Source organism: Equus asinus, chromosome 6 (assembly GCF_041296235.1).
Source record: "Equus asinus isolate D_3611 breed Donkey chromosome 6, EquAss-T2T_v2, whole genome shotgun sequence".
Lineage (NCBI taxonomy): Eukaryota > Metazoa > Chordata > Mammalia > Perissodactyla > Equidae > Equus > Equus asinus.
The window spans coordinates 88961084-88968032 of record NC_091795.1 but is presented as its reverse complement, the minus strand read 5'-3'; positions in this window follow the sequence as shown (position 1 = coordinate 88968032).

The following is a 6949-nucleotide window of genomic DNA, read 5'->3' as shown; positions in this document are numbered from 1 at the left end:
TATCAGCTAGATTAGTCTCAAGTGGAATTAATAATCAAGGCTGCTTGCATCCCTGAGCTAGCCAGGCCTGTCATCTGCTCCATCCCTGTCTTTGGACTTTTGGTCATTCACCCTGACTTATGCGACCAAAGCTTGCTCACCTGGTGCAGTTCACTCACACTGATGAGGGCCACCACATCCCAGTGTCCATCACTGTATTTGTGACCATCATTGGTTAGATCTACTGCACCCTTCATGTAAGCCCCATGTGGTCTGTCAGTGCACTGCCTCTTCTGGCCAGCTGCGAGCCAGACTATAATCTGCAATAGAGATGTCCTGAAGCAGCCAAGCTCAGGATAGAGGACTAGTGGAGAAAGGGAAAAACAGGTGAGATTCCAAAGGGAAATCATCTCTGCCACTGTCTTTAGTTAATCCTTTCATTTAGCCTTTCTATTCTCTTCTTCCTTTTCTCTTTCTCCTGCATTGATTTTTCTTCCTGCTTCCCTCTTTTCTTTCCTCTCTCTCTCCCTTCTTTCCTTATACTTTTTACTGAATATCTAAAGTAATGCCCTGTGCTCAATGCTGTGGTCTATATGCATCATGGCGGAGGGACAGACCAACAAACATTCTCAGCTGTAGCCTTGTCCAACAGTGGGATTAGTAGTCAAGTCATTTTCTCTTTCTTAGACATATTCATAAGTTGAGGCTCTTGATCTAAATGATCTTTAATTACCTTCAAGTTCCTACATTCTATGGTTCAAGAGACTTGGATTCTGTTCCCAGGGCTGTGAAATGAGCACAAAAAGTTTTAAACCTTCTCCTCTATTTCTGGGGTCTTGTTTGTAACAGAGACTAATTGCATCCCAGTATCCATCTTCCTCTTATTCCTTAAACAATAAAATTCACCCAGTTTTAGCAAGGAAGATGATTTCCTAGCTAGAGATTATATATCCAGCCTCCCTGATTAAGTTCTGGAGATGTGATATGTGTGTGTTTAAGGAGGAAGCTACTTGCCTTCCACTTCCCCTTTCCCCTTTCAGAGGCTGCCTTGGCCCTAAAGACAGAAGTCACATGTTGAGGATAGCAGCAGTACAGCTCCTCAAGCCCTGGGCTACCCAGTTTTGCACTCCCACAAAATAGAGAAATAGAATTCTGTGTTATCTAAGTCAATTCTGTCTTTTGAGTCTTCTTGTTACGGCAGCTTAGCCTAGACCCCAAATAATAAATTATTCTCTGACCTTGACCTTGATCTTGACCTTGGATTTCTAATCTGTTAAATGAACTGGTTTAGACAGAGAATCCTCAACATTGTCTCCAGATTAAACACTGCAGGATTTATGTTCTGGAACTTGATAGTTGTGAAGAGATACTGTGTCACAGGGTGCCTTGCACTGAGATTTCTGAGCCCAACAGAAAGAATTTAAAAAGCATGTGGACAGGAACAATAGTTATCCCAACACTAAGGGATTTTTGTTGCCTAGGCATCCTGTCTGACTTCTCCCCTCACTGCTGCCCAGATTGCTAGTCTAGAATCCTAAAGAAATCCTGGAGAAAGAATCCTGGAGAAGGGACACCTCTTGCTCTTAGAGACTTTGAGCTCCTGGTTGCTGCCTGCTGGTTTTAAGCACTTACTGAACTCTGATCTGCACAGTTTATAGACTCAGAATCCTAGAGGTTTAGATAGAGAAAGTCCCCTAGAGACATCTGCCTTCTCCATGGCTGTAGACCCAGAGCTTCACCTTAACCTCCAATATCAGTTCTGCAGACTCAGCCGGCCCCGCTCCCCACCACCCTTCTGATCACCCCCTGCCAACTTGGCATAAAGGAGAGAATAACAGATCACAGAATTTTAGAGTACAAGTGACAGAAAGAAACCTAAGCATCGTTGTTTTTATTTTTAGTCTGTAGACTCTTTTTTTAAATTAAAGAAATTTTATGCAAAATCTGATACATATGAGATATAATAGCACAGCTTCTCTGATTGAACAGGCTATGGGGACCTAAAGCCTGCATGTTATTCCTCCTCTTTGAAAGCCATGATGGTCCCTGAAGCACCTGCTGGCTGCCCATGCTTTTCTGAATTTAGTGTGAAAACCACTGGTCTATTTCAACTCTCTCCCCAATTTACATATAGAGAAATTAAGGTGAGGAAATGGTTAATGATATGCCCAAATTTCTTGATTCCAAGGCCAGGGTTCTTTCCACCAACCATACTGTCCTCCCTCCACCCAACACACACACGTTGTGTCTTCTTTATCAGGCTTATTGTATGTACTGCACATGGAGACTCCACAAATGTTCTCAAGTAAGAGACACGTTGGAAACAAAAGCAAGCCTCTCTGTATGTGTCTGTTTCTCAATGAGTCTTCTGAGGTCGCCAGAATCCAAGCCTCCAAATATAGCCGCATAGTCATCAAAGTTCATTTTAATGAACAGTGATATTGCTTTACCTGACACCTTTCTTCAACACATTAGGGTGACGGTGTCTAAGTTAAGACTGATGAGCTTTTCCTTGCACTGGAGTAGACGCAGCTCTAAATAAAGGCTAGAAAATGGACTGGAGTCTCCTAAACTTCCTTCTCAACCCTAGAGTTGATGCTGTTAAGATTCTGGTTCCTTCTCCTTTGTTCAGAATGGGGGATCCATCATCTCTCCCATCTTCCATTTCCACCTGGCTCTGACTGTAAGCATCCCAGAGACCCACTGACTTACTCTGAGAGGTTCTACTTTCATCTTGTAGGACAGAGGTGGCCAAACTTTTTCTGAGAAGTGCCAGATGGTAATTATTTTAGCTTTGCAAGCCATGTACAGTCTCTGTGGCATATTCTTTTTTTTAATCAGTTCTTTAAAAATATAAAAACCATTCTTAGCTCAAGGGCTGTTCAAAACCTGCTACAGGCCGAATTTTCAAAATTATAAGATCCTTTTTTTTTAACAGTTCTCTCAATTTACCTCTCTCCTCTCATGTTATACTATGGGTAACAAGAAGAAAACAGGCAGCAGCTTGGAAACCTCCTTTGCTAACAACCAGGTTTATCACTTATAAGTTCTTCTTTCCACATGACTTCGGGAGATAATTTCACTAAGCTTTCTGCCACTACATAATAAGGATCCAGTTTCCATAACATCATCCTCCAGTTTCCAATAACATATTCTTCACTTCCTTCTAAGCCTCACTAGCAGGACTGTCAAAGTTCATATTTCTAACAGTCTGTTCAAGGCGATTTAGGCTTTCTCTGTTATGCTCCTCAGAATTTTTCTAGTTTCTGCCCACTGCCCTATTATAAAGTTGTTCTCATTTGTTTTTAGGTTTTTGTTACAGCAGCACTCCACTTCCAGGTACCAAACTCTGTGTTAGTTATACATTGCAGTGCAACAAATTATCGTGAACTTGGAACTTAAAACAAATATCCACTTACTACCTCAGTTTCTGTGGATCAGGAGTTTGGGCATGACTTACCTTGGTCCTTTTTTCAGGGTCTCACGAGACGTCAGCCATGACTACAGTTTCATCTGATACCCGGGTCGTCTTCTAATCTCACGTGATTGTTGGAAGATTCTTTGTCTTGAATGTCTAGAATTTTTCTGGCCTCCTCCTTGAAGGCCAGCAGGAGAATCTCCTTTCAGATCTCTCTGACTTCTTTTAACAACTCGCCTGGTAAGTGAGCCTCCCTTTTGATTGACTCAAAGTCAATCGAAAGGGACCTTAATTATATCCACAAAGTCCCTTGAACTTTGGCATATAAAGTAAGCTAATCATGGGCAGGATATGCCATCATAGTCACAGGTTCTGCCCACACTCAAAGGGAAAAGATCATACCAAGCAGGGGTTTTAGGGGCATCTGAGAATTCTGTCGACAACAATTTGGAAAGACCTTCAAACAAGTGTGAAAATGCAGCACAATTCTCTGTTTCATTCTCATGAATAATTTTTTTGTTTTTCGCTTAACCATGCAAATTGTAATAGGCTTAGTATATGACTAAATGAAGCCTAGTTCTCGCTGTTTTTAACCACAGCCTTAATACAGAGTCCTGGTCTGGGACTCAGGAGGTTTGCTTTTTAATTGCATTTCTGCCACAAGTTGAGATGGTGAATATGCTGCGAAAATAGACTGCATCTCATCTGGTTTCTATTTCTTTTTAAAGTATTGAACATAGTATCATGAGTTTTCCTTCCAGCTCTTAGATCTTTGGTTCAACGATTTATATTCCTGAGGTATAATTGTTTGATGGCATATCCATAGTGGAAAGTAGAATTACTGGGTGAGGGTAATAAGAGCCAGAGGCCACCAAAGACAAGAGAACAGGGTAAAGGGCAGGGAGCTGGAGGTAACAACACAGCTTCGCCCAGACGAGGCAGGCTCTGCTTGGGTGTTTGGAGCCTGAATCTTCCTCAGGGGGTCTTCAGTGAGCATCTCAGAAGCCAGCAGAATGTGTGCATTCCCAGGCCATGTACTTGCCCCTCGCAGCCTGAAGCTGAAATAGCCTTTTCCTGCTAGCATCTGAACTGAGAGTGTGAATGTTAGCTTGGCTGTTTTCGTGGTTAAGCGGTTTTACACTAGGAGCTTTGGAGCTAGAGGTTTTCATAAATAAAATTTAAAGACAAGTTAGATATCCCTAGCTCCTGTATGGACTAACCTCCAAGATGGAGGTTTTCAAAGGGCAATACATTTTTTTAATCAGCTCACCCATCTCTATGGTTGGAGCATTTCCCACAGATATGGCTGCCAAGTCTGTGGCCAAAGTTTTTCGTTAAAGCTGAATGTGTCTTGTAGATGAGCAGTTTTCAGGCCTTCCTTCAAGTGTGGCCAAGCTTCAGAGCAGACAAATTGCAGGGGCTGGTCCCTGGCTGTGTGGTTCTATGTTAGAGTCATAATTGAATATGGCTTCTCCAGGCCTGAGATGGAATGAACAGACCATGAGCTCTGGAAAGAGTCAAACTGACTCAGAAGGTGACTCTGACCTTGTGAGCCCTGGGATCTACTAACCAATTCCTTTCCACCCTTACGAAATGAGGGATAATTATGACTACAAATTATTTGGCCTTGTCATCCTGGGGTCACTACTGTCTGTCCAAGGTCTGCCCTTCAGCCTTGCATGTTCTAGTTGCTTACTAGGGCTGCCAAGTTCTTGAACAAAAAAGTCAATAATGATTGAGGGTCACTCTATGATGCATCAGGCATGACTGTAGGCACTTTGCACGTGTTTTCTCTTATAGTCCTCCTAACCTCATTTATGGACTGAAATGGGTCTCACCAAGATTCATATGTTCAAGCCCTAATCCCCAGTTGACTGTATTTGGAGACAAGGCCTTTAAGGAGGCAATGAATGTTAAATGAAGTCATCAGGGTGGGGCTCTAATCCCATAGGACTTGTGTCCTTATAAGAAGAGGAAGGGACACCAGGAGCAGGTACACACAGAGGAAAGACCACATGAGGACACAGCAAGAAAGGGACCATCTACAGGTCAGGAAGAAAGGCCTCACCAGAAACCAACTCTGCCAACATCTTGATCTTGGACGTCCAGCCTCCAGAACCGTGAAAAAATAAATTTTTATTGTTTAAGCCACCTTGTCTATGGTATTATTATGGCAGCCCCAGCCGGCTAATATACCACCCTCTGAGGTAGGTGGTATTTTCTTTTACAGAATACATTGGGGCTGAGAGAAGTGAAATTGGTGGCTTGTCACAACACAATTCATGGCCCGTTGCCACTTGATTAATTTGTGGAGGTAGAGGCAACATGTATGCCTTTTTGTATATAGAAAACATTATGCTGCGTACCTCCCTCCACTTACAGCTTGGGGCCTGAAACACAGAAATCTTGCTTCAACAAGAAACAAAACGTTCCAAATTGAACTTTTTGATCAAGCCCATCTACACTTGGGCTTATGTGGTTGGCAGCCAGCTCCTGGCATCTTCAGGAAGAACATGTGTGAGGAAGTTCTCATTAGTGTTGACTAGACTTTTTCAGAAAAGTTCTCTCTGTATATTCTTTTTACGTCAACACTAGGCTTCCTAAGCCATTGTTGCATAAGCAAAATACGGAGGATGTTGCAGAACTTCCTAAGAAGGAAATCTCTGCACTCAGGGTCTGCGTTTCCCCACTTTTCACAGAAAAGACACCAGGAAGAGGGAAGGAATTGAAGGAGGGGGTCTTTTCCTCCCTCACAAGGGTACTAGATTCCTGGCAATAGGTGAATATTGAGGCCCATAACAATCGATGCAATTAGGGCGCTAATTATTTTGTATCTTTGTCTTTCTGCTGTCCAGGGTCAGTTGTATCCATCCTTAGAGCTCAGGAAAAAGTTATAGAGGTCTAAATGTTTAACTTACCCCCAGCAATCTTTCCTCCCCTAGTTTTCTGTCATCTTATACAAAAGAGGACCTGCTTATTGAAAGATTTCTTCATGTTTGGAAAAGTATTTGAATGAGCTCTATTTTGAGGTTACTAACATTTCCCTTTGTTGCTGATGCAACAATTTTCAGAGAAATCCTTTAGACTTAGCATCAAATTGCCCTTCATTTATTTGCAAGCTCTGTTCTGTTTCCTTTGAAGATTATCATCTAAAGCACAATCTCTGATGAAACTTCGTACATGTGTGAAGACATAGGCGTAGCTAGGACATGGCTCCTTTTGCTTGATTAGAGAATGAAAATGCAGAAGACTTGGCTGTTGGAAAGATACATGTTCTGAACACATTGAGATGACCCAGACTTCTCCCTTCACCCTTCTTCACTGCTGGTGGCAGTGCAAACTGGTGCAGCCACTATGGAATGCAGTATGGAGTATCCTCAGAAAATTAAGGACAGATCTACCATATGATCCAGCTATTCCATTGATGGGTATTTATCCAAAGAACTTGAAAACACAAAGGCATAAAGATATTTGCACCCCTATGTTCACTGCAGCATTATACACAATAGCCAAGACTTGGAAGCAACCTAGGTGCCCATCAAAGGACGAATG